This window comes from Hemitrygon akajei, chromosome 8 (assembly GCF_048418815.1).
Source record: "Hemitrygon akajei chromosome 8, sHemAka1.3, whole genome shotgun sequence".
In the NCBI taxonomy this organism is placed as follows: Eukaryota; Metazoa; Chordata; class Chondrichthyes; order Myliobatiformes; family Dasyatidae; genus Hemitrygon; species Hemitrygon akajei.
Genome location: NC_133131.1, coordinates 85870552 through 85894061, shown reverse-complemented (window position 1 = coordinate 85894061; position 23510 = coordinate 85870552). Strand labels below are relative to the sequence as shown.

Below are 23510 nucleotides of genomic sequence, written 5' to 3'. Positions count from 1 at the left end.
TTCATGCTTTTCTGGGCAGATCTCCATCTGCCACTTCTCAGCCCAGCTCTGGTTCCTGTCAATTTCCCACTGAATCCTACAACATCCCTCTGTACTAGGGATTCACAACCTTTTTTATGCCATGGACCCCTACCATTAACCAAGAGGTCCCTGAATTCCAGGTTGGGAACATCTGCTCTACGTTATCCACAACTCCACCAACATTTGTGCCATCTGCAAACTTAGTAACCCATCCCCTCACTTCATCATCAAAGTCATTTATAAAAATCACAAGGAGCAGAGGTCCCAGAACAGATCCCTGCAGAATTCCTGGCGTCACTAGGAGCATACATATCAGTGGTACAGTAGATATATGCTGGTCAAAAGGTATGTATTTCTTACGCAACATGCAATCATTAAATGATATTCATTCTTAACATTATCAAAAAGCACCAACTGTTTGGTGCCACCCCTATCCTAATCCACTAAACACCTCTTTCTCAAACCCTCTTTTATTAAATAAAATTTTGAATTTCCTGTATTTCTTTCCCGCAAAAATACCCAAACACGTATGCTACAAAAATTTCTATCTATCTGCTGTGGAGCTCCTTGTGTCATCATCCCTAATCAATATCCCACCCAGCTCATGACTGAACCAACTTCTGCCAAACTAAAACACAGATTACCTTGCAGTGTGACCAGATAAACAAAACCAGACTATCTGACTCACCTGTTCTGAATTGTAATTAACACCTTTTGATTTCCTTTTTCTATAGCTAATGGTAACATTTCATTAACTTTCATTGACAAAAGACTTATTAACAACAGCAAAAAAGAGGTTTAAAAAAACTATGGTTCAATGAATGTGACAGCACATCCGGCTCAGAATTCCCCAAGGATGATGGTGCCAAGCAGTCTGATTTCTGATTACATATTACAACCATCAGCCAAAATATATGAAAGATGACAGCATTTCTTGTGCTTCATTTAAGGTAGACTATTTGCTCTCTGCTTAAACCCATTCTATGCCTTGTTGACTCTATCCTTCTGGCAGCAAAGTGAGCTATTGACATTGCACAGTTATATGGTTTCATTTGCAAATAAATTTGCAGTTTTCTCAGTTATGAAACTCATATGCTGCACTTACTGATATTTTCAGACACTTCCTTTTTAGATTGGAGTTGTTAAAGTTCATTAGAAAATTCACATTTTTCACTTATTTATCCATAAACTCTTTTTACTAATGGTTCATGTTTTGGAGATAATCCCAATCCGTCGAGTTTTGTGACTGCAAAGAAAATAAAGGAACAAGGCGTTTCCACGGGCAGCAATCATTGTTTATAAAATTACCTTAAAAGTACTAATGTTATCCGTGTTCCAGCTAGGAGCTGAAACCATACAATGCCTTTTTTTTATATTTTAACTTGACAGCCTAAAGCACTGCAAACAAGAACAATGAGCTAATTCATTAAGGAACAAACTGTCAGAACATACTCAATGCTTATATTGTGATTAGAATATCTGGTCTATAAACTTAATTCCAAAAGCATTCCTCAAAATGGAAAGCTGCTGTTGTTTTTAAGTTTTGCATTTCGTATGCTTGTTACTTTGTGACCACAGGTAGCAACAAATTCTTGAGGAGTTTTGCCCTGAAACATTAACCCTTGGCCTCCACAGATGCTTCTCGACCCGCTAAGCTTCTCCAGCAGTTTCTTTAATGCTCCAGATTCTAGCAGCTGCTGTCTCATATCTACTTGCATTTTATTTTCTTACTAAAATACGTCAATATAGTTTATAACATTCTTCAGGCAGTATAATAGGAAAACTTTCTTATGTACGCATATGCTTTCAGTATCAGAACTGTCATTAGGCTGCATCCCCAGATGAACTTTGTCCTTCTGATTTTAGACGTTTGGATGATAAAAGAAAGCTGGAAGATCAATACGTCAGTCACATCTGAGTTCAGCTTCCCGTGGATAGTGGTGCATTAAAATTCAAGCATACTTTATTGGAAATGTTTATTAATTGGTATTTGGGTATCTTCTGCTTTACATAACACTGTCAAAGATGTCTGGTCATCTCACAGTGCCATATTTTCAGAATCAGAACTACTATATGACATGAAATATGTTGTTTTGCAGCAGCAGTATAGTGCAAAGACATAGTAATATTACTATCAGCTACAAAAATAAATAATTAATGCAGAAAATAGGAAAAATAAGACTGCATTCATCAGTTCAGGGACTTTTTAAAAATCTGATGGTGGAGAGGAAGAAGCAGTTTCAGTATTGTTAAGTGCAGATTTTCACATTCCTGTACCTCTTCTGCAATGATAGTATTGAGAAGAGGACATGTCCTGGATGGGTGAGGCTCCTTACTGCTCGATGCTACCTTTCTGAGGCACCATCTCTATATCTTCGATGATGGCGCTGGATCTAGTAAGGATGGAGCTAGTTACGTGTGCAACCTTCTGTAGCCTTTTACAGTCCTGTGTATGCAACCAGACAGAATGCCCTCCCCTGCATATAGAAACATAGAAAACCTACAGCACAATACAGGCCTTTCGGCCCACAAAGCTGTGCCTACCTTAGAACTACTTAGGCTTTACCCATAGCCCTCTATTTTTCTAAGCTCCATGTAGCCATCAAGGAGACCGTATCATTTCCGCCACCACCACCACCACTGGCAGCCCATTCCACGCACTCACCACTCTCTGCGTAAAAAGCTTACCTCTGACATCTCCTCTGTACCTACTCCCTAGCACCTTAAAGCTATGCCCTCTCGTACTAGCCATTTCAGCCCTGGGGGAAAGCGCCTAACTATCCACACGATCAATGCCTCTCATTATCTTGGGCACCTCCATCAAGTCACCTCACATCCTCCGTCGCTCCAAGGAGAAAAAACCGAGTTCATTCAACCTATTCTCATAAGGCATGCTCCCCAATCCAGGCAACATCCTTGTAAATCTCCTCTGCACCCTTTCTATGGTTTCCACGTCCTTCCTGTAGTGAGACGACCAGAACTGAGCACAATAGTCCAAGTGGGGTCTGACCAGGGTCCTATATAGCTGCAACATTACCTCTTGGCTCTTAAACTCAATCCTACAATTGATGAAGGCCAAAGCACCATATGCCTTCTTAACCACAGAGTCAACTTGCATAGCAGCTTTGAGTGTCCTATGGACTCAGACCCCAAGATCCCTCTGATCCCCCATACTGCCAAGAGTCTTACCATTAATGCTATATTCTGCCATCATATTTGACCTACCAAAATGAACCACCTCACACTTATCTGGGTTGAACTCCATCTGCCACTTCTCAGCACAGTTTTGCATCCTATCAATGACCTGTTGTAACCTCTGACAGCCCTCCACACTATCCACAACACACCCAACCTTTGTGTCATCAGCAAATTTACTAACCCATTCCTCCACTTCCTCATCCAGGTCATTTATAGTTACACAAAGCAGTGTCCCCTTGGATCCCATGCTTCCTTACATTCTCAATAAGCCTTGCATGGAGTACCTTATCAAATGCCTTGCTAAAATCCATATACACTATATCTACGGCTCTACCTTCATCAATGTGCTTAGTCACATCCTCAAAAAATTCAATCAGGCTCGTAAGGCACAACCTGCCTTTGACAAAGCCATGCTGACTATTCCTAATCAATTATTATGCCTCTCCAAATGTTCATAAATCCTGCCTCTCAGGATCTTCTCCATCAACTTATAAATCACTGAAGACTCACTGGCCTATAATTTCCTGGAATATCCCTACTCCTTTTCTTGAAAAGGGGAACAACATCCCCTCCAATTCTCTGGAACCTCTGCCGTTTTTATTGATGATGCAAAGATCATCACCAGAAGCTCAGGAATCTCCTCCCTCGCCTCCCACAGTAGCCTGCGGTACATTTCATCCGGTCCCGGTGACTTATCCAACTCGATGCTTTCCAAAAGCTCCAGCACATCCTCTTTCTTAATATCTACATTCTCAAGCTTTTCAGTCCACTGCAAGTCATCCCTATAATCACCAAGATCTTTTTCCGTAGTGAATACTGAAGTAAAGTATTCATTAAGTACCTCTGCTATTTCCTCCAGTTCCATACACACTTTTCGATTGTCACACTTGATTGGTCCTATTCTCTCATGTCTTGTCCTCTTGCTCTTCACTTATTTGTAGAATGCCTTGGGGTTTTCCTTAATTCTGTCCGCCAAGGCCTTCTCATGGCCCCTTCTGACTCCCCTAATTTCATTATTAAGCTCCTTTCTGCTAGCTTTATAAACTTCTAGATTCATATCATTACCTAGTTTTTTGAACCTTTCGTAAGCTCTGCTTTTCTTCTTGACTAGATTTACAACAGCCTTTGTGCACTATGGATCTTGTACCGTACCATCCTTTCCATGTCTCATTGGAACATACCTACTCAGAACCCCATGCAAATATCCCCTGAACATTTGCTACATTTCTTCAGTACATTTCCCTGAGAACATCTGTTTCCAATTTATGCTTCCAAGTTCCTGCCTGATAGCCTCATAGTTCTCCTTACTCCAATTAAACGTTTCCCTAACTTGTCTGTTCCTATCCCTCTCCGATGCTTTTGTAAAGGAGATAGAATTATGATCACTATCTCCAAAATGCTCTCCCAGTGAGAGACCTGACACCTGACCAGGTTCATTTCCCAATACCAAATCAAGTACAGCCTCTCCTCTTGTTGGCTTATCTACATACTGTGTCAAGAAACCTTCCTGAACACACCTAACAAACTCCACCCCTTCTAAAACCCTCACTCTAGGGAGATGCCAACCAATATATGGGAAATTATTATCTCCCACCACACTTAGGCTGTGGTACAAAGGAGACACCACTCCTTTCCAGAATCTGTCTCCCTATCTGCTCCTCAATGTCCCTTTTACTATTGAGTGGACTATAAAAAACACCCAGTAGAGTTATTGACCCCTTCCTATTCCTAACTTCCACCCACAGAGACTTCACAGACAACCCCTCCATGACTTCCTCCTTTTCTGCAGCCGTGACACTATCTCTGATCAACAGTGCCACACGCCCACCTCTTTTGCCTCCCTCCCTATCCTTTCTGAAATATCTAAAGCTTGCCACTTGAAGCATTCATTCCTGACCCTGCACCATCCAATTCTCTGTAATGGCTACAACATCATAGCTCCAAGTGCTGATCCACACTCTAAGCTCATCCGCTTTATTCATGATACTCCTCGTTTTAAAATAGACACATCTCAAACCATCGGACTGAGAGCATCCCTTCTCTATCACCTGCCTATGCACTGTCTCCAAACTTTCTCTATTTCTGAGCCAACCTCCCTTTCCTCTGTCACTTCAGTTCGGTTCCCATCCCCCAGCAATTCTAGTTTAAACTCTCCCCAGTAGCTTTAGTAAACCTCCCCACCAGGATATTGGTCCCTGTCGGATTCACGTGCAACCTGTCCTTTTTGTACAGGTCACACCTGCCCCAAAAGAAGTCTCAATGATCCAGAAATCTGAATCCCTGCCCTCTGCTCCAATCCCTCGGCCACACATTTATCTTCCACCTCATCCTATTCCTATACTCACTGTCATGTGGCACAGGCAATAATCCTGAGATTACTACCTTTGAGGTCCTGCTTCTCAACTTCTTTCTTAATTCCCTGTAGTCTGTTTTCAGGACCTCCTCCTTTTTCCTACCTATGTCATTGGTACCAATATGTACCACAGCCTCTGGCTGTTCACCTTCCGACTTCAAGATATCGTGAACACGATTAGAAACATCCCCTGGGAGGAAAACTACCATCCGAGTTTCTGTCCTGCTTCCAAAGAATCGCCTGTCTAACCCCCTAACTATAAAGTCCCCTATTACTGCTGCCATCCTCTTCCTTTCCCTACCCTTCTGAGCCACAGGGCCAGACTTTGTGCCAGAGCCATGGCCACTGTTGCTTCCCCCAGGTAGGCCGTCTCCCCCAACAGTACTCAAACAGGAGTACCTATTGTCAAGGGGGACAGCCACAGGGGTACTCTCTAGTACCTGACTCTTGCCCTTCCCTCGCCTGACTGTGACTCAGCTGTCCATCTCCTGTGGCCCTGGTGTGACCACCTGCCTATAACTCCTCTCTATCACCTCCTCCATAACTACAGAAATTTGCTTTTAATGACATTCTGAATCTCCTGAAGCTTTTAATGAAGTAGAGCTGCCGGTGTGCCTTCTCACCCATTTGAAGCTGTTCACCCTTTCCTCAATGAGGACTGGTGTTTGTTATCACCCAGCATTCACAATACCAAATGGAGTTAGGAAAAAGCTCCATGAAACTCCATGAAGTTGGCCAAAGAACTTGTTGAACAATTAGAAAAAAGGGGAGAAGAAGGTCAATGTATTTATGAACTCTCGTGGTGAGTTGGAGTTAGTTACAACACTGTGGAGGGAATCAGTCGGATTAGGTGATGAACACTGCAGAATGAGGAGAAGTAGCATCAGGATGTCTAAGAACTACAGAGATAAAGGACAGCAGTCTTCAGATCCAACACAGCACAAAGACTGAAGCACATTTTTACCTCAGGAACAGACAATGATATTGGAAAGTAAAAAATATCTTCTAAACAGAAGATAGCCAATAAGTAACAATCCCTAAAGTAGAACAGATAAAATACATAACAAAAAAACTATCAAACCCAGAACAAAATTGTATAAACAAACTAGATTGTGCAGATGCTGGAAATCCAGAACAACACACACTAACTGCTGGAGGAACTCAGCAGGTCATGTAGCATCTATGGAAATGAATAAAAAGTAAATGTTTCAGGCAGAGACACTTCACCTTCCCTTGCCCTGGTGCCCTGCTTCTTTCCTTCCTCCTATAGTCCACTATCCTCTCCTATCAGATTCTTACTTCTCCAGTACTTTAGCTTTCCCACCCACCTGACTTCACCTATCACCCTCTAGCTGATCCTCCTTCCCTCCACCCACCATCTTCCCCCTTCCTTTCCAGTCCTGATAAAGGGCGTCAGCCCAAAACGTTGACTGTTTACTCATTTCCATAGATGCTGCCTGACCTGCTCGGTTCCTCCAGGATTTTGAGGGTGTTGCACAAAATCATGTATATGTTGATATTTACAACATGAGGACATTTCATTTCACCTGTATGTTCCTGTACAAAAGGTGGCATCACCACAGCATGTGTGTTTGGAAGTACTGATTACTTAGATATTCTAATGGATTGCAGGCATTTCAGTTCTACACAGTTATGGTCTGAACAAAAATATATTCACCTTTATAACAAAATCTTAGAGGATAATATGTAAAAGATATGTTGACAGTACTACATGACTATGAGTCAAGCATATTAATTTCTGCAACAGAACATAATATTTAAGAAATGAATTTTAAAATGTCATTAGGATGTTTTTGTGGCCGTACCAAATTGTGTTTATGAACAATATGTAATTAAATACAAGAGACTCTCTCAGCAGCCATAGCTAAATTAGAATATTGCTTGGAATGCTGTTTTGGAAAAAACTGTAACTTCATTTGCGTGTGTATATTCAATAGTTTGCAGCATTATGCCCATAGTTTTCCACATTTCCATATAATGGACTAAAGCTGTATAAACAATCCAATGCAGTCAAACTAGTTGTGTGTAATAATAAATACGAGAGATTCTGCAGACTCTTGATATCCATAGCAACACACACAAAATGCTGGAGGAACTCACCGAGTCAGGCAGCCTCTATGGAAATGAATAAACAGTCAAAGTTTCATGCTGACACCCTTCATCATGACTAAAAGGAAGGGGAAAATACCAGAATAAGAAGGTGGGGGGGGGCAGAACAAGCTGGAAGGTGATAGGTGAAGCTAGGTGGGTAAAAGAGAGGGAATGAAGTAAGAAGCTGGGAGCAAATAAGTTGAAAAGGCAAACGGCTGGAGAAGAAGGAAGTTGATAGGAGACTAGAGTGAATCATGAGAGAAAGGGAAGGAGGAGAGGCACTGAGGGAGATGATAGGCAGGTGAGAAGAGATAAGAGGCCAGTATGGGGAAATGAAGAAGAGGGAAAAATTACTGGAAGCTGGAGATCTCAGTGTTCCTGCCATCAGATTGGAGATACCTAAATGGAATATGAGGTGTGCTCCTTCAACCTGAGAGTGGCCTCATCATGACAGATGAGGAGGCCATGGACCAACATGTCAGAAGGGGAATGGGGAAAGGAGATGAAATGGTTGACCACCGGGAGGTTCTGGTTTTTGCAAATGGAGCTGAGGTGCTCACAGAAGCAGTCCCATGATCCACATCGGTTCTCACCAATGCAGAGCAGGTGAGATCTGGAGCACCGGATACAGTAGACAACCCCAACAGACTTGCAGATCACGTGTTGCCTCAACAGGAAGGACTGTCTGGGACCCTGAATGAAGGTGATTGGAGGAGACGAATGGGCAGGAGTAGCATTTCTGCTGCTTGCAGGTGTAAGTACCAGGAAGGAGATTAGTGAGAAGGGGCGAATGGGCAAGGAAATCATGGAGAAAGCGATCCTTGCAGAAAGTAGAAAGTGGGGAGAGGTAAAAATGTGTTTTGAGGATGGTGGAAGTTACAAAGAATGATGTGTTGGATGCAGAGACTCATGGGGCGATAGGTGAGACAAGTGGAACACTATCCCTGTTAAAGCGGTGGGAAGATGGAATGAATGCAGAGGACTGGGAGATGGAGAAGATGCAGGTGAGAACACCATCAATGATGGAGGAAGGGAAACCCTGTTCATTGAAGAATGAAGACATCTTTGATATCCTGGAAAGGAAAGCCTTATCCTGGGAACAGGTGTGGCAGAGATGAAGTCCATAATGCAAATAAAACATTTTGGCAGAGAAATTCATAGGTGTAATTTTCCAGCAGTTGCAATTTTCATAATGTATTTTTCAAACTAATTGAAAAAAACTGCAAGATTCACTTGTACTATTTCAAAGCAGCAGTAGTTGCTCCTTCATGTAGCACTACTCTGTTTCAGAGAGCAAATAGTAGAGACCAAATTTCCCACTTCAGTTAACGGACTGCAACACAACTCAGTCCCAAGATACTTTCATCAATATTGGAAAGGAAAAAGTCCACACTATGGGAATGGGAGGGTGGTAGCAGCATCCTTCTCAACAGGGGTGGAGTCAGTGTTGGTATAGCCAATTTCCTTGCGCCAAATGAACTTGTAAGAAGTTTTCAGGCAGATGAATTCAACAGTTTGATTGTCCTGTAACAGCACCAATATTTTTTGGAATCAAAATGCTGGCAAGTGAAATTGAAAATAACATTGAAGACGTCAGAACAATTGATGACCTCAGAGGGACATCAGGACTGCTGTGGAAACATGGCTCAGCCCCACCATTTAGAATGCAGTGTTGCAGCCTGATAGCTTCACTGTTCTCTGCTAAGACAGGTCAGTTGAATCTTTTAAAGATATAGGAGAGGGAGAATGTTTCATGATTAAGTTATCATTGTGCATAGACATGATGGTTTTTTCTCAGTCCTGCACACACAACTAGAGCATCTAGGGGTCAAGTGCCATCTATTTTATATGTCAAAGGAGTTTTCCGCCATCATCCAGGTAGAGGTGTATATTCCACCTCAGGCCACCGTCAGGCAGGCACTGGAGGAGCTGAGCACTGTGATCAGCAGTTACGAAAGAGCACACCCTGATCCCTCCCCTATCATTACGGAGTATTTCAACCAGGCCAGCTTGAAGAAGTCCCTGAACAACTACCACCAACACATCACCTGTGGAACCAGAGGTGCTAATATACTTACCACTGTCACATCACCATCAAGAATGCTTATCGTGGCAACCCAAGCCCACACTTTGGAAAGTCCGATCACTTGGCTATAATGCTACTCCCAGCATATAGGTAGAGTCTAAAGACAGCAACATCAGTGGTGAGGACCAAGAAGGTATGGTCAAGAGAGGCAAAGGAACACTTACAGGGCTGCTTTGAGTCAGTTGGCAGGACAATATTCAGGGATTCATCTTCGAATCTGAATGAATACACCACAGTTCTCACCAACTTCATCAAGATATGTATGGATGAGACATACCAGTCATACCAAAACAAAGATCAATGAAGCAGGAGATGCGTAGTGTCCTGGATAAGAGCTAGATCTGTGGCATTTAAGATTGGTGATCCAGAACTATACAACAAGTCCAGGTACGACCCATGGAAAAATGAAAAAGCAATTCAATTGAATTTAGAGATGGAATTGGATACACATCAGCTCTGGCAGGGTTTTTTGGCCAATTCTTCCTACAGGGCAAAACTGAACATCAAGAATGGCTTTGATGCTTCACACCCAGATCAGCTAAGTGTCTTTTGCGCACCCTTCGAAAGAAAGAATAAAAGTACACCTGTGCGAATTCCTGCAGTGTCTGGTGGCACTGTGACCTCTGTCTCGGAGGGTGATGTCAGATCATCTTTCATAAGGGCGAACCCTCTCGAGCCATTAATGCCTGATGGTGTACCTGGTAGGACACTAAAATTTATGCCAACCAGCTGGCAGGAGTGTTCAAGGACATCTTCAATCTCTTAGAGTTGCAGCTGAAGATTCAAATGGCGACAATCATACCTGTGCCCAAGGAGAGCAGGCTGAGTTGTCAATGATTATCGCCCAGTTGCACACACATCCACTGTGATGAAGTGCTTTGAGAGGTTGCTCATGGCCAGAATCATCCCCTGACTAAGCAAGAACATGAATTTGCAACATTTTGCCTATTAACACAATAGGTCTACTATGGATGCAATCTCGCTGGCTCTCCACTCAGCCTTGGCTCACTGGACAACAGTAATATGTACATCAGGCTGTTGTTTATTAATTACAGCTCAGGGTTCAACAACATCCTACTCTCATTACTATTCAGCAAGCTCTAAAACCTGGGTGTCTATACCTCCCTCCGCAACTGGATCCTTGACTTCCTCATCGGGAGATCACAGTCAATGCACATTTCCTTCTCGCTGACAATCAAGGATATCTGCTTAGCCCACTGCTCTACTCTCTCTACACGCGTGACGGTGCGGCTTAACGCAGCTCAAAAGCCAGCTTTTGTTGGCCGTACCTCAGATGGTGATGAGGATGCACACAGGAGTGAGACAGATGAGCTAATTGAGTGTTGTCACAACAACAACCTTGCACTAAATGTCAATAAAGCAAAAGAAATGATTGTGGACTTCAGGAAGGGGAAGTCAAGGGAACACACGCCTGACCTCATTTAGGGATCAACAGTGGAAAGAGTGAGCAGCTTAGAGTTCCTGGGTGTCAGCATCTCTGAGGATCTATTTTGGACCCAACATATGAAGCAATTACCATTAATATAATGAAAATCTAATGTGTGCAGGGGAACAAAAGTATTACAACAGCATCAGGAGAATACGTGAATCTGCTTTGTGATCAGTAGACACTTTATCACCACAATTCTTTCAAAATTTAATGCCATGCCTCTTCATAAACTTCTACAACCAGCTTGCTGAATATTCACAATTACCAACTTTCAGTCCGTCGTGATAGATCTTCGTTTTATGATCGGCATACCGATAAGCAACTCTGACGCTGACAAATCCATTCTTTCAATACATGTATCAAGATCTTAATTTTTCACTTTATGCAGTGTTTTTCTATTTTTCATTAAATTCTGTTCATTACATATTTGAGGTCACTTCTCAGAACCGTCTGGTGCGCATTCCTTCCCAGCGCCTTGTAGAATTTTCCATTTGTGACATCATGTCAGCACTCAAAATACTTTTGGATAAGGGGTGCTCAACCTGGTACTTCCAAATATGGGTATTTAATTTTGCCTGAGCAGTTCAGAAATTCCAGCAATTTTTGTTTGTTTTTCAAATTTTTTAGCATCTACATATATTTTTGATAGCCTTATTAAATAACGCTGCTCTTTGCATCTCAAAAAGAAGCAAAGCCTGAAGCATGTACAAAGTCAGCAAGGACATGTTACACTGTAACACGCAAAAAGTGCTGGAGGAACTCAGCAGGTCAGGCAGTATCTACGGAAATGAATAAACAGTCAATGTATCGGGCCGAAACCCTTCTTCAGGACTGAAAAGGAAGGGGGAAGATGCCAGAATAAAAAAGGTGGGGGGAGGGGAAGGAGGCTAGCCAGAAGGTGATAGATGAAGCCAGGTGGTGGCCAGAGAAGAAGGTATCTGAAAAGAGAGGAGAGTGGACCTTACACTGTGCACCTCAGCCGTAGTTCATTGGTATCTGTAGCTGTTAAGCTGACAATGTCAAGTTACTCTAGGCTGAAACAACTCTGCATCACAGCAGCGTGTATACAGTGCAGGCTCTCTATTCCACAAATCCTGAGTACGTCCCTTATTCCCATCTCAACAGAAGAAGAAACTTAAAACTTTCCTAGGATTGTGGTCCTTCCTATGACTTATTAAGCCACTGACTGCATTCAGGGTACTACAAACAAATTTTGCAATACATTGCAACTGAAACGGCTTCCTCAACCTGAATGCCTAGCTTATGGACAATTATATCAATGCAACAGAGAATTTAATGCCAGTAACCTGCCAGAATGCATGATTGCCTTCTTTCTCTGGCATTCAGTAACATCAGCTGCATCTGAGAAACCCCAATAAATGAAAGGAAGAGTATTGGACTTCTCCACCTCCTCCTTCCTCTTCCTTTCCACAAACATGAACATGGTTAGTTGGCACGTATATATAAAGCAGCATTTAATAGAGAAGAGAGTAGGACAGATTTTTGATATTTTGGACTGCAAGTTGAAAACAATTCATGCACCAGTATTATTTCAAGCACAGATATTCCTAGAACCATCTGGACTTTCTTTTTAAGTAAATTATTTAATTCACTGATAGGTTTCTGCCAAACCAATGCATGCTGTGCAGAAGCTTATTAATTAAAAAAAAACATCAATTTAGCATTCTTTCCATTTCTGAGGAAATTGCCTAAAAGTAAACATCAGGATTCTGTGGAATAAGAAGCAAAAACCCACATGCGTCACCCTTGCAGCACTTTAAGCTACTGACAAGATTGAAATTTAACAAGTAAGGCTCAAACCCCAGAAATCAACTTAAACAGCAGCACCATGAAGCAGTATGAAAATCGTACATTTTCAAAATGGCTCATCTATCAACAGCACTGGTTGCTTTAGTTTGGAAGCAATAGATCAGTTGACAAAAAAAAACTTCTGAGCCGATTATTTTCATCTCAGATCCATTAAGTGTAGTATATATACAGTATTATTAAATTTTGAACACTAAAAACTACATATTACAAAGTAGCTACCTCTCTCACACATAAAATTAAACTGATCCCTTGAACAAGTAAAGATATCAAATATATCTGAACGTTAAAAATGAAACTTTATGACAAACCTTCCTGTAAATGAAGTAATTGATTGTCCTGTAGGGGAACAGGAATACAAGTTACATTGCACAAGATTTCTCTTTTTTTTGGTAAAATTCATGAGACACAAATGAAATTAATACAACTGATTCTGGGAAGGCAAAAACAACTTGAAGAAATCATAATGTGACAATGACTGCCATATTTCTTACATTTTAACATTCTATATATTAAAAGCAGAATCAGGTAACACATTTGTATGGGCACTTTAAAAAAAATATCAATGATAGAAACTTGTCTTAAGTCACGTTCTCTGAACATACACTTATTTAAATACTGGGCGCCACAGTAATGTAGTGATTAGCTTGACGTTAGTACAACTCGGGGCATGGGAGCTCGGACTTTATAGATAGAGAATCATAGAAATCTACAGCACATTACAGGCCCATGGGCTCACAATGTTGTGCCAACCATGTAACCTACTCTAGGAACTGCCTAGAATTACCCTACTGCATAGGTCTCCATTTTTCTAAGTGAATATTTTCTGAGAATGAAGGCAGTCCCCCCACAACAAATTATGCAGTCCAATATCCCACATCTGAGGATATCGCAAGCGCCAGCTCACCCGAAGTGCAATGGAATAGCCTCGTCCTGGAAACTCGGCCCTCCTGATCACCGATGGTTACCTGCCAGTTAAGGAGATCTTCATTCTCCTGTCTCTTTTCCGCTATCTGATGTAGCTTTCAAGTTCAATTCATACTGATTCTCAGTCATTCCTGATTCTTTCACAATTCTTTAATCTCATTGATTAAGGATGACTCTCTTACCTTTAATGGCAGTATCATCTGTAATGCTATTATACTTCCGCTGCAGACTGCATTCCAATCAGTTTACAAGGTAAAAGAATTGCAGGCAAAAGTGGCAGGAAATAACCCAAGTCAAGTCAAGTCACTTTTTATTGTTATTTCGACCATAACTGCTGGTATAGCACACAGTAAAAATGAGACAGTGTTTTTCAGGAGCATGGTGTTACATGAAACAGTACAAAAACTAGACTGAACTACGTAAAAAACAACACAGAAAAAACTACACTAGACTACAGACCTACCAAGAACTGCATAAAGTGCACAAAACAGTGCAGGCATTACAATAAATAATAAACAAGACAGTAGGGCAGTAAGTTGGTGTCAGTCCAGGCTCTGGGTATTAAGGAGCCTGATAGCTTGGGGAAGAAACTGTTACATAGTCTGGTTGTGAGAGCCCAAATGCTTCGGTGCCTTTTCCCAGATGGCAGGAGGGAGAAGTAATCTGTGGAGATGCTATATTCCACCAAATTCACACCTAATATTTGTTGGTATTATTATTCACAAAAATCTGTGAATTTTAAGAGTTCACTTACTTCAATATTGGCAGAAGGCAAAGTGCTATTATTGACTATTACAGTGTAAATTTGTTGCCAATAGCATCTCTATCAATCAAGCTTTGACCAAATGAGTTGTCTTCACAATAAAACGTTTGTTCTTTCATGAGTTTCCATATGGTTTATATTTTTCTGTGTTGAAAGCTTGTCTCTAAAGCCTAAAGACATATTTTATGAGAATATACTGATTGGCATGACGAGAGCTAAATGGTTCCTATTTGCATGTAGTGGCATGTTCCAAATATTTTAAACTGGTGCAAGCAGTGCACAATTTTGTAGGGTTGTCTTCTAATCATAGCTTTAGACGCAAATTCAGATCACCACAGAATATACAGCAAATGATATGAGGGTGAACTTTAGAAAGATTTTAACTATTAAAATACAGTGACAGAGCAGCACACACACAAAACGCTAGACTCCCAACCTGGGGTCCACGTACCACTTGCTTAATGGTATTGGTTCATTGAATTAAAAAGATTGGTAACCCCTGCACTAGAGGAATTCTGCTGAGCTCTTCCAGCATTTTATGTGTGTTGTCATGAATTTCCAGCATCTGTAGAATTTCTTGTTTATGAATCACAGTGCCAGGCCTGACTTGTCCTGGAGCCAGAAGATCAGGACCTCAGTTGAAAGATTCTCCTTCATACGAAATGTAAAGCTGTAGCCCTATCTGCCCTTTCAGGTAGTTAAAATATCTTACGTTGCACTATTTGATTAGTACTAGTCTCAGATGTACTATGTTTAACATACAACTTGCAGAACTAAGTCCATTATCTAGTCATTGATTCCATTCCCTTTGCAAAATTGTATTATGATAGTTCCAGCACTACAACCATAACCATATCTTAACTAAAAGTGCATAAAATACCAAGAAAAGATTTTGGGAAAGGCACAATATATTTCTATCTTCATCTTTTAAAGCAAAATGGCAAAGATAGTTCCTTGAGCTCCTGCTGCTGCTTTAGTCTTTGGTTCAAATTAGGGGAATCCAGGAAGGGAAACCCCAGCAGCATTTTGTCTGTTGCGTATGCAGTAAATATACAGAACATATAGAGTTTGGAGACTGTCATTACATCATAGTGATAGAGCATAGAAATAGGCCCTTCACCCACCATACCCTTGCACCTTATCGCACATCTAGACTGATCCCATTTATCACTCTGGAATCACCCTAAATATAAAAAACATTTCTACAGCCTTCTATGCCTTCTCTATGGAAGAGTCTGTCTAAATGCTACTTATCCATACCAATTACTTTGTTTTCATCACATCCTCTGGCAACATGCTCCATATATCAAGCACTCTGTGTAAAAACTTACCTGTCAGATCTCCTTTAGAACTCCTTCCTCTCATCTTATACATAAGCCTGCTGTTTTTTAAATAACGCCTTGCTTCAATGCCCCTTGTTCAATTCACAATTTTAAAGTTTTTAAGTTTGTAGTTTGACTTGTGGAATGGTAAAAACTCTGCTCAAAGTGCGCAGTCTTGAAGATGCGCAGTCCATTTGCACAGTGGAGATTCAACACATTTCAGGAAAGGACGACAGCTCATTGTAAAACTGCTACAAGAAAGTGAGAGGTCCATACAAATCAAACTAAGATTGTGATTGGGCTGGAGAAATGGAATTGGTACAAGACTAGCATGGAGACAACTCGACACAAATATTCCACTATCAGTGAATGGTAAGCTAAGACAGGAACTAACAAGCGAATGAATATAATTTCTAATTTAAGCTAAAGCTAGTGGCAGTAATGGTGCTAGTGAGGTTACAAGACTGTTGTTAAGATGCATATTGCCCTCAAAGGAAGGAAATCTGTCACATTAACCAGTCCGTTGTGTACACAACACAGACTTATAGTAATGTTGTTGATTCTCAGCTGAAAAAAACTGTCTTATTTCACATCTTACTTCATGCTCAATCACAGGAGGCAACATCAAGTTCAGGGTCAAACTCAGATATGCAGAATTGTGACACAAGAAATAATTCCCATCCAGCCCCAAGGTTTTATGACAACCATAAGCAGAGTATCTGGAGCTAATTTTTAAAAATATAATTAATATTAATTTTTAAACAACTTAATGTTTACAGACCATTATACCATAAGTGATAGGAGGAAAATTAGGCCATTTGGCCTATCAAGTCTAATCCGCAATATCATCATGGCTGAACCATTTTCACTCTCAACCCCATTCTTCTGCCTTCTCCCCAAAACCTTTCACGCTCTGACTAACCATGAACGCATCAACCTCCATAGTACATACAGCCAGTGACCTGGCCACCACAGCCACCTGTGGCCATGAATTCCACAGATTCACAACCCTCCTCATCTCCATTCTAAATGGACATCCGTTTTGAAACTGTGCCTTCTGTCTGAGACTCTCCCACGACTGGAAACATCCTTTCCATATCCACTCTGTCTATGCCTTTCAACATTCGATTGCTATCCATGAGATTCCCCCTCATTCTTATAAATAGGCCCAGTGCCATCAAACGCTCCTCATACGATAAACCTTTAATTCCTGGAATCATTTCCAGGAACCTCCTCTGAACAATCTCCAATGACAGCACATCCTTTCTTAGATAAGGGGCCCAAGACTTCTCACAATACAGTACTCTAAGTGAGGCCTCACCAGTGCCTTATAAAGTCTCAGCATTCCATCCTTGTTTTATATTCTAGTCCTCTTGAGTGAATTTGCCTTCCTCACCACTGACTCAACCTGCAAGATAACCCTCAGGGAACCCTGAACAAGGACTCCCAAGACTCTTTGCACATCGCGTCATTGAATTATGTTCCCGTGGAGGAAATAGTCTATAATTTTGTTCCTTCTCCCAAAGTGCATGACCATACAGTTTCCAGCACTGTATTGCATCTGCCACTTCTTTGCCCATCCTGCTAATCTGTTTAAGTCGTCCTACAGCCTCCCTGCTTCCTCAACACTAGCTGCACCTTCACCTATCTTTGTGTTGGCCACAAAGCCATCATTTTCTTCATCCAAATCATTGACATACAACATGAAAAGAAGTAGTCCCAACACCGACCCCTGCTTAACACCTCTAGTCACTGGCACTAGCATAAAGGGCTCTCTTTGCCTTCTGCCAATCTTCTAACCATGCTACTATCTTTGTTGTAATACCATCATCTCTTATCTTGTTAAGCAGTCTCACGTGTAGCATCTTGTCAGAGGCCTTCTGAAATTCCAAGTACATAACATCCACTGATTCTACTTTATCTATCCTGCTTGTTATTTCCTCAAAGAGTTCTAACAGATTTGTCAGGAAAGATCTTCCCTGAAGAATACCATGCTGACTTTGGCCTATTTTATCATGTGCTTTCAAATACCCCGAAACCATTCTACTCCAATATCTTCCCCATCACTGAGGTGAGGTCCTGTCTCTTCTTAAAGAGTGGAGTGACATTTGCAATTTTCCAGCCTTCCGGAACCTTGCCAGAATCTAATGATTCTTGAAAGATCATTACTAATCCCTCCAGTGAAAATTGATGCAAAATACTTAATTATTTCATCAGCCATTTTCTTGTCCCCGATTACTACCTTTCCATCATCATTTTCAAGTGGTCTGATTTCTACTCTTGTCTTTCTTTTACTCTTTAGTATTTGAAAAAAAAACTTTTGATATACATAGCTTACCTTCATATTTCATCTTTTCTCCCCTTATGGCTTTTTAGTTGCCTTCTGGTAGTTTTTAAAAGTTTCCTAATCCTCTAGCTTCCTACTATTTTTTGCTATAATAAATCAGAATCAGGTTTAAATCACTGGCATATATTGTGAAATTTATTGTTATGCGGCAACAGTATATTGCATTATGTAATAAAAACTGTAAATCATAGTGAATACATATATATTAAAAGTTAAATAAGTTGTGCAAAAAGAGAGAATAAAAGTAGTAAGATAGAGTTCAAGGGTTCAATGTCCATTTAGAAATCTGATGACAGAGGGGAAAAGGCTGTTCCTAAATCACTGAGTGTGTGCCTTCAGGCTCTTGTACTTCCCCTCTGATGGTAGGAATGAGAAGAGGGCATGTCCTGGGTGATAGGGGTCCTTAATGATGGATGCTGCCTTTCTGAGCCATTGCTCCTCACTCCTTGAGGATGTCATGAATGCTGGGGAGCCTACTGCCCATGATGGAGTGGACTAAGTTTACAACTTTCAGCAACTTATTTCGATCCTGTGAAGTGGCCCCCCTCCATACCAGACAGTGATACGGCCAGCTAGAATGCTCTCCACGGTACATCTGAGAAACCTGCGAGTGTCCTTGGTGACAGACCATATCTCTTTAAACTTCTAATGAAACATAACTGCTGATCATTCCTTCTTTGTAACTGCATCAATATGTTGGGCCCAAAATTGATCCTCAGAGATGTTAACATCTAGGAACTTGAAATTGCTCACCCTTTCCACTTCTGGTCCCTCTATGAGGACTGATGTGTGTTTCTGTAGGAATGATTGGGTTAAATGCTGAGCTGTAGTCAATAAATTGCAGCCTGACGTAAGTATTTGTATTAACCGGGTGATATACTGTCTTCTGCTTTTAAGCTGTTTTTGACTTCCTTTGTCAGCCACAGTTGAGTCACCCTGCCTTTAGAATACTACTTCTTTGAGATGTATCTATCCTGCACCTTCTGAACTGCTCACTGGAACTCTAGCCATTGCTGTTCTGCCATCATCCCTGCTTAAGATCCCCTTTCAATCAAATTTGGCCACCTCTTCTCTCATCCCTCTATAATTCCCTTTGCTCCCCTGTAATACTGATTCATCTAACTTGAGATAAACAGGTCCCAAAAACACTTAATACCTAGTTCATCCCAATCCTTAAAGACTTTGTCAGTCATGGAAGGGATAAAAAAAATAATTAAGGAGAATAGGAGATGATAATGAAAAATTCGCTAAACCAAAAAAATTTCTAAATTGAGACCAAATCCTTAAAGTTTGCTTAACAATTATGTTATCTGTTGTTTTATTTGCTGAAAAAGAAGAGTATGATCCAAGAAGAGAGACAATAGAGGAATTTTTTACAGAATTAACTTCAAAGGAGACCCATGATGGGCAATCTTTACGATAAATATAACAGGACCAGAAAGTAATATTCCTTATATTGGCAGCCCAATAGTAAAACCTAAAATTGGGTAGGGCTAATCCACCCATCTCTTTATTTCTTTGTAGGTAAACTTTATTTAAACGAGCTTGTTTATTATTCCAAATACAAGATGTTAAAATTGAATCTAAAGAATCAAAGTAGGTCTTAGGAATAAAAATAGGTAAAGCCTGAAAAAGATATAAAAATTTAGGAAGAATCTTCATTTTAATCAAATTAATTCAGCCAATTAGGGATAAAGAAAGAGGAGACCATTTAGAAAGCGTCCTGTTTATCTCAGGATCTCTTGCTTCATTTGACCAATTGTCAACTAAATTTGCACTGCCAAAAACGCATTTTTACAGATACCTTCAAATTAGAGATTTCTTACGTTTCCAATTAACTACTTTTCCTATAGGTCCTGATAAACAATTGCTGGACGATCTTTTAAATTTAAAACCTTGTGTTAATGGTTCTATTACTGGTATCTATAACTTGTTGATTGATTCTAGACAAGACTTTTTAGATAAAATAAAAAAAGCTTGGGAGGATGACCTAAATTGTCAGATTTCTGACGAAAGATAGAATAAAATTCTTAAACGGGTTAATAAATCATCTTTCTGTGCTCGTCATTCTCTTCTACAATTTAAAGTGGTTCATAGAGCTTACATTTCTAAACAGAAGCTGTCCAGTTTTTATCTGAATGTTTCTCCACTTTGTAATAAATGCAACTCTGCTGATGCCTCTTTACTTCATATGTTTTGGTTTTGCCCTAAAATTGAAAAGTTTTGGCGGGAAGTATTCCATACCTTCTCACAACTTTTTAGGGTCCAATTTGACCCAAATCCCCTTACTGCCTTGTTTGGTATTATAATGAAAATGAAATGAAGATATAACTTTAAATACTCCTAACCTACAGGTTTTAGTTTTTACCTCTCTTTTAGCAAGGAGAGCAATCTTGCTTAAATGGAAGGAGTCTACCCCTCCTACACATCTTCAATGGCTACGTGATATTATGCCTTATTTAAATTTAGAAAAGATCCGCTGCTTAGTCTTAAATTCGAAACAATCTTTTTATGATATCTAGGGACCTTTCCTAAATTACTTTTCTAATTTATAAAGTTTAACAGTGCATCTAACTTTAGCTTCTCCCTCTCAAATTGCAAAGTGAATTCTATCATATTATGATTACCCCTCCGAATGGTTCCTATACCTTAAGCTCCTGAATCAAATCTGGGTCATTACACAACATCCTATCCAGAACAGCCTTTCCACTCATGGGCTCAACAACAATTTGCTCCAAAAACCCATCTCGTAACTCCCATCAGGGTCTTTTTACACATCCAGTTTCTTAATTCTACCCATAAAGATTCTACATCTTCCGATCCTATTGCAACTTTTTCTAAGTATTTGATTTCTTTTTTTTTACTAATAGAGCCCCCCACCTCCTCTGCCTACCTTTTTGAAACAATGTGAATCTTTGGACATTAGAAAGGGTAAGACGAGGGAACACAAACAAATTCTCATAGAGGGATCAGAAGTGGAGAGAGTACTATCAAGTTCCTGGGTGTCAATGTCTCTGAGGACCTAACCTGGATGCAACATATTGCTGCAGCTATGAAGAAGGCAAGACAGCGGCTACACTTCATTAGGACTTTGAAAGGATTTGGTTTGTCAACTAAAACACTCAGAAACTTCTACAGATGTATCGCGGAGAGCATTCCAACTGACTGCATCACCATATGGTGTGGGGGGGCTACTGCACACCACCAAAGTAAGTTGCAGAAACTTGTAAAATTAGTCAGCTGCTTCTGGAGTACCAGCCTCCACGGTGTCAAAGACACCTTCAAGGAGCGGTGCCTTAGGAAGGCAGCGTCCACCATTAAGGGTCCCCACCACCTAGGACATGCCCACTTCTCATTGTTACCATCAGGAATGAAGTACAGAAGCCTGAAGGCAAACACTCAGCGATTCAGGAATAGCTTCTTCCCCTCTGCCATCCAATTCCTAAATGGAGATTGAACTCATGAACACTACCTCACTACATTTTTATTTCTGTTTTTTTTGCACTTACTTATTTTAACTTAATAATTTGACATGTGTATACTCACTGCAATTCAGTATATTTCCTCTATATGTGTTTATCATGTATTTCATTGTACTGCTGCCATAAAGTTATCAAGCTTCACACATGATATATGCCAATGATATTAAACCCGACTCTGATTAAGCTCCCAACTATGATCTTCTTTCACCCATGACTGAGTGATGCCCACAATATCATACCTACCATTCTCTAATTGCACTACAAGATCTTCGACCTTATTGTTTCAGTCCTGTATTGATCACCCTCTTTGAATTTTCCTCCTGTTACACTTCGACTCAATCACTAACTGCAATTTTGCCTATCATCTGCCTGCCCTTCCTGACAGTCTGACTGCACACTTCATCTACTTGTATACTATCTACCCCATCCTCATCTCTTTCACTCCGGTTCCCATCTTCCTGACAAATTAGCTTACACCCTCTCCCAATAGCTCTAGTAAACCTACCTGCAAGAATCAGGTTCAGCTGAAACCAATCTCTTTTGTACAGGTCATACCTTGCCCAGAATAGAGCTCAATGATCCAGAAATATGAAGCCCTGCCCTCTGCCCCCTGTCCCAGTTCCTCAGCCACATATTCATCTGATAAATCATCCTAATCTTACCCTCACTACCATCTGGCATCGACAGCAATGCTGAGATTACAATCCTGGAGGTCCTGCTTTTCAGCTTTCTACCCAAATCCCTAAATTCCCTCTTCAAGACCTTCTCCTTTTTCATACATATGTTATTGATGTCAATATATACCAATACTCACCTTCCTCCTTTAGAATGCTGTGGACCTGATCTGAGACATCCCTGACCCTGACGTCGAGGAGGCAATATACCACCTGGACATCTCTTTCACATCCACAGAATCTCGTGTCTGACTACTGAATCCCTATCCTCCTGTACTCCCACCCCTTCTGAGCCACAGTGCCAGAAAACCCATCGATGTGGTTCCTCCTTGGTAGGTTGTCCACCCAACAGTATCCAAAGTGGCCACAGAGGTACTCAGCTCTGGCTGCACGTTTCCTTTCCTTCTCCCGACAGTCACCCAGGTACCTGCCTCCTGCAACTTCGGGGATACTACCTCCCTGTAGCTCCTATCTATCACCTCCACAGTTTCCCATATAAACTGAAGGTACTTGTGTATTACGCTCTACTGCTTCAGCAAAACAACACATTTCATGTCATATGTCAGTGATAATAAACCTGATTCTGATTAAGTGAAGGATGAGTAATACTATATCACTGATTTTCAGCCATGTCAACATCCTGTAACATCAGCAGCAATCAGTGATACAGATAGAAAGGAGTAAAATAATTTTCCTGTTCTGGTAATCATCTTCCATCACATATAAAACAGAAAATATACAATATTGTACAGTATATAACTCCCAGGATAATAAGAAATAAATCAAACAATAAAATATGTGCTTGGCTGGCTACTTTTGCAGCTGCAATTTCTGAAAGTTAATGATTTGAATTGTAGTTATTTCTATAACATACAACAAAATAGCATGCAATTATAAAACAAAAATCCTCAAGTTCACAGTTAGCATTAGCAAGAAACAATGCAATTG

At 40.7% G+C, this 23510-nt stretch overlaps 1 protein-coding gene and 1 non-coding gene across 3 annotated transcripts in view; both read right to left on the bottom strand.

The window, feature by feature from the left end:
• Positions 1-23510, bottom strand: part of crppa (CDP-L-ribitol pyrophosphorylase A) — a 297164-nt gene that overhangs the window by 131683 nt on the left and 141971 nt on the right. The gene's annotated exons all lie outside the window — the stretch shown is intronic.
• Positions 13875-14030, bottom strand: LOC140732557 (U1 spliceosomal RNA). The gene has a single exon (XR_012100088.1). It is a non-coding gene; the product is annotated as a U1 spliceosomal RNA (small nuclear RNA).